Source organism: Coregonus clupeaformis, chromosome 11 (assembly GCF_020615455.1).
Source record: "Coregonus clupeaformis isolate EN_2021a chromosome 11, ASM2061545v1, whole genome shotgun sequence".
In the NCBI taxonomy this organism is placed as follows: Eukaryota; Metazoa; Chordata; class Actinopteri; order Salmoniformes; family Salmonidae; genus Coregonus; species Coregonus clupeaformis.
In genome coordinates, this window is record NC_059202.1 from 2,356,860 (window position 1) to 2,362,861 (window position 6,002).

The window sequence follows — 6,002 nt, forward strand, 5'->3', positions numbered from 1 at the left end:
AAGTTTGCCAATGACCATCTGGATGATCCAGAGGAGGAATGGGAGAAGGTCATGTGGTCTGATGAGACAAAAATAGAGCTTTTGGTCTAAACTCCACTCGCCGTGTTTGGAGGAAGAAGAAGGATGAGTACAACCCCAAGAACACCATCCCAACCGTGAAGCATGGAGGTGGAAACATCATTCTTTGGGGATGCTTTTCTGCAAAGGGGACAGGACGACTGAACCGTATTGAGGGGAGGATGGATGGGGCCATGTATCGCGAGATCTTGGCCAACAACCTCCTTCCCTCAGTAAGAGCATTGAAGATGGGTCGTGGCTGGGTCTTCCAGCATGACAACGACCCGAAACACACAGTCAGGGCAACTAAGGAGTGGCTCCGTAAGAAGCATCTCAAGGTCCTGGAGTGGCCTAGCCAGTCTCCAGACCTGAACCCAATAGAAAATCTTTGGAGGGAGCTGAAAGTCCGTATTGCCCAGCGACAGCCCTGAAACCTGAAGGATCTGGAGAAGGTCTGTATGGAGGAGTGGGCCAAAATGTGGTCCTCTGTAGCTCAGCTGGTAGAGCACGGCGCTTGAAACGCCAAGGTAGTGGGTTCGATCCCCGGGACCACCCATACACAAAAAAAATAAATGTATGCACGCATGACTGTAAGTCGCTTTGGATAAAAGCGTCTGCTAAATGGCATATTATATTATTATTATAAAATCCCTGCTGCAGTGTGTGCAAACCTGGTCAAGACCTACAGGAAACGTATGATCTCTGTAATTGCAAACAAAGGTTTCTGTACCAAATATTAAGTTCTGCTTTTCTGATGTATCAAATACTAATGTCATGCAATAAAATGCAAATTAATTACTTAAAAATCATACAATATGATTTTCTGGATTTTTGTTTTAGATTCCGTCTCTCACAGTTGAAGTGTACCTATGATAAAAATGACAGACCTCTACATGCTTTGTAAGTAGCAAAACCTGCAAAATCGGCAGTGTATCAAATACTTGTTCTCCCTACTGTATATGTTTTTAACTCATAATAGGCTAACCCCTGTCTAAGCCGGGGGAGGGTCATTTTGCTATTTGATTTTGAATTTTAAGACCCCTTGAAGTATAACAAATGATTTAAGAAAAAACATTTGATAAACATTTTTATTTTGACTTATTGCTATTAGCCCATACAAAGGCATTGCATAACATATTCACAACATGGAACAACAGATAGTCCCCCAAAAAAATCTAAAGGAAATTTGTTCTGAAGTGTCTGTCCTATAGCTGAGAGATATAAGAAAGGTCAGGAAGAGTTTTTTTTATTTTTTTATTGTTTTTTTACATGTATTTAACCCCTTACTTTTGTCACTAAACAGTCTCCATATACAGTGCATTCGGAAAGTATTCAGACCCTTTAACTTTTTCCACATTTTGTTACATTACAGCCTTATTCCAAAATGGATTAAAAAAAAAAATCATCATCAATCTACACACAATACCCCATAATGACAAAGCAAAAACAGATTTTTATAAATTCTTGCAAATTTATAAATAAATAAAAACCTGAAATGCATTATATATATAAGTATTCAGACTCTTTGCTATGAGACTCGGAATTGAGCTCAGGTGCATCCTGTTTCCATTGATCATCTTTGAGATGTTTCTACAACTTGATTGGAGTCCACCTGGGGTAAATTCAATTGATTGGACATGATTTGGAAAGGCAGACACCTGTCTACAGTGGGGGAAAAAAGTATTTAGTCAGCCACCAATTGTGCAAGTTCTCCCACTTAAAAAGATGAGAGAGGCCTGTAATTTTCATCATAGGTACACGTCAACTATGACAGACAAATTGAGAAAAAAAAATCCAGAAAATCACATTGTAGGATTTTTAATGAATTTATTTGCAAATGATGGAACCATATAAATAAGTCCAAACTGAGCAATCATGGGAGAAGGGCCTTGGTCAGGGAGGTGACCAAGAACCCAATGGTCACTCTGACAGAGCTCCAGAGTTCCTCTGTGGAGATGGGAGAACCTTCCAGAAGGACAACCATCTCTGCAGCATGGTAGAGTGGCCAGACGGAAGCCACTCCTCAGTAAAATGCACATGACAGCCCGCTTGGAGTTTACCAAAAGGAACCTAAAGGATTCTCAGAACATTAGAAACAAGATTCTCTGGTCTGATGAAACCAAGATTGAACTCTTTGGCCTGAATGCCAAGCATCACGTCTGGAGGAAGCATGGTGGTGGCAGCATAATGTTGTGGGGATTTTTTCAGCGGCAGGGACTGGGAGACTAGTCAGGATCGAGAGAAAGATGAACGGAGCAAAGAACAGAGAGATCCTTGATGAAAACCTGCTCCGGAGCGCTCAGGACGTCAGACTGGGGAGAAGGTTCACCTTCCAACAGGACAACGACCCTAAGCACACAGCCAAGACAACGCAGGAGTGGCTTCGGGACAAGTCTCTGAATGTCCTTGAGTGGCCCAGCTAGAGACCGGACTTGAACCCGATCGAACATCTCTGGAGAGACCTGAAAATAGCTGTGCAGCGACGCTCCCCATCCAACCTGACAGAGCTTCAGGGGATCTGCAGAGAAGAATGTGGGAAACTCCCCAAATACAGGTGTGCCAAGCTTGTAGCATCATACCCAAGAAGACTCGAGGCTGTATTCTCTGCCAAAGGTGTTTCAACAAAGTACTGAGAAAAGGGTTGGAATACTTATATAAATGTGATATTTCAGTTGTGTTCTTTTATACATTAGCAAAAATGTATAAAAACCTGTTTTTGCTTTGTCATTATGGGGCATTGTGTGTAGGTTGATGAGGGAAAAAAACAATATAATCCATTTTAGAATAAGGCAGTAACGTAACAAAGTGTGGAAAAAGTCAAGGGGTCTGAATACTTTCCGAATGCACTGTATACTTCCATTCATTTTTTCATCTGGTATCAGGGGACCTTCAGATGAATCTTGTGAGGCCTGTGGGCATCCTAGAGCATAACAATCGACATGTACGAGAGTCTCACCTTTCCACAGAGGGGTCATATTAGTGTGTAGCCCAAACTGTTCGGACACTACAGACAGAAGTTGGCAGATCGGCTGTACCAACTTCAGACGAGTCCCAAGATGATTGTGGGGGTCGTAGAGCAAAACGGAGAACAACATTGTGTTTGTGAGAGTCATCTTTCCATAGAGGTCATAATAGTATATAGGCCAAACCGTTCAGACGCTACAGACGATTTTGTGAGAAGACCGATTTTCGGGATGTCTCATGGTCTGACAAACACTGCTCTAGCTCTGTCGCCTTTCACCGCAGATGCGGAAGTGCAACATAGGCGGATGCGGTGGATTGTGTCACATCCAGTGCAAAAAAAACTGATATCTCTAGTTTAAACTGACAGATTTGTATGGGGAATATTTTATTATGCTAATTAGATTTCCGCGGGGCGTGATCATTTACCTTATTTAAATAATATTCTTAGAATGTTTTTGAATGTTACTAATGTTTTCTTGTTTTATGGAACGTTTTCTAATGTTCTGAGAACGTGACTTTAAATAGAACCATGATGAAACCTTCAGAAAACGTTATGCTGAAGTACTGAAATTCCCACAGAAGAACATTGTTTCTTAACATTCTCTGAACGTTCTGAGAATATTACTATAAATAGAACCATGAGGAAACCTGCAGAAAACATTATGCTGAAGTACTGAAATTGCCACAGAAGAACGCTGTTTCTTAACGTTCTCTGAATGTTCTGAGAACATGACTTTAAATAGAACCATGAGGAAACCTATAGAAAATGTTATGCTTAAGTACTGAAATTCCCAGCTAAGAAACAAATGGTTCTCAGAACATTATGTGCTAGCTGGGTACTAATGTTCTGGGATAGGTAACCAAAAATGGTTTGCTGGGATTTTACTTAGGGCCATATGAGTTTTCCTTAACCATGTGACCTGACCAGATAAAAATGCTGGATTCCCTAGGCTATAGTGCCAAGAGTTTTTCCTGGTCAAGTCACATGATGTCCGGAAAAAACTTCTGACCCTAAGAATAGTATTGGTTCTTATTACCAGTAGATCATGCATCATATTGCAGGGTAGTTGTTGTGACAGATGAAGCCATATGTTTCACTCAGCAGTGGTCAAGAGCGATGTGGTGGCAGGAATGGGGGCTGTAAGTCTAGCACCACACCAGTTGCCAACCTCCCTGTTCTACCAGTGTAGAACCAGTGTACCAACACTAGGAACAAAAAGAGTCCTGTAGGCTGGCTGCTCAACGTCTGAGAGGGGCTTTGTAGGGCATCATACAATATCCATACAAAAGTTGATGAAATGGATTCTTCAAATATGAGTTGATATTTATTTTCTGGGGAATGTTTTTAAGTCTTTAAGATAAAAATGCTGATGTCAAGACATAATGTAGCTACTTCTACAGCATTTTTATCTATTAAACAATAATGTTGTGAAAGATCTGACTATTTAGAGTTTGTGCATCACATTTCTTACAAACTTTTTCTTCTTCTCTGAAACCATATAATAATATTTAATGACTTATTCCATTACTTTGGCATAGCTATTTAATAAAATACCCCCAAATTCCTTACATACCCTGGAAGCTGAACTGTAATTGGACCAATTAACCTCTTAAGGATCGGACCCTTTTTTCAATATTCGCCTAAAATGACATACCCAAATCTAACTGTCTGTAGCTCAGGACTTGAAGCAAGGATATGCATATTCTTGATACCATTTGAAAGGAAACACTTTGAAGTTTGTGGAAATGTGAAATTAATTACATGTACGTCATTTAGCAGACGCTCTTATCTACATTTTCATACTGGCCCCCCATGGGAATCAAACCCACAACCCTGGCGTTGCAAACAACATGCTCTACCAACTGAGCTACACGGGACCATTAATGTAGGAGAATATAACACATTGATCTGGTAAAAGGTACTACAAACATTTTCTATAATTTTTTTGTTCCATGATCTTTGAAATGCAAGAGAAAGGCCACAATATAATATTGCAGTTTAGGCGCAATTTAGATTTTGGCCACTAGATGGCAGCAGTTTGTGTGCAAAGTTTCAGATTGATCCAGTGAAGCATTGCAATACTGGACTATTTTGTATCAAGTCTGCCCAAATGTGCCTAATTGGTCAATTGATACATTTTCAAGTACATAACTATAGAGAACATACAAAAATGATATGGTAATACAAAATGTAAGTTTACACACTCCCAGGAATGTCATACATGATGGATCATTAGCTTATACACTAACTTTCACATATCTAGATGGCCGGGTGGGGTGGGTGTGGAGCCAGAGACAGCAGTGGTTCAAACTGTAGAATCCAGTTCCTACATTTGAATATAAAAATTGATTTTATCAAACAAAACTATGCTACATTTTATCTCTGGGACCCTTCAGAGATAAATCAGAGCAAGATTACTGAATGTAAGTACATTATTTACCTTCAGAGGTGAATATATCAAACCAGTAGCCGTGAAGTTTTTTGTTGTTGTGCACTCTCCTCAAACAATAGCATGGTCTTTTTTCACTGTAATAGCTACTGTAAATTGGACAGTGCAGTTAGATTAACAAGAATTTAAGCTTTCTGCCCATATAAGACATGTCTATGTCCTGGAAAGTTTGTTGTTACTTACAAAAGTCATGCTAATCACATTAGCACACGTTAGCGCAACCGTCCCGTATACGGGACACTGATCCCGTAGAGGTTAATCCATGTTTTTATCATTTTAATAGAGGATCAGAGCTATAGTAATGCCCTCACATGTCTCCCGATCACATTACTTCTTCCACTAAATCATGTGACTTTGGCTTCTAGCACTTGGCCCTACTGTGTGTGTAATGGTGTTGACAACAGTGATCCAATCACTCTCATTCGAGAATGACGTGGGTGACATCCTCTGTGCCAATCTTCCTTTAACCCATAGGCCTAACTGCTACTGTACTTGCTTTTTATTTCAGATTAAAACACATTTCCTTCATTT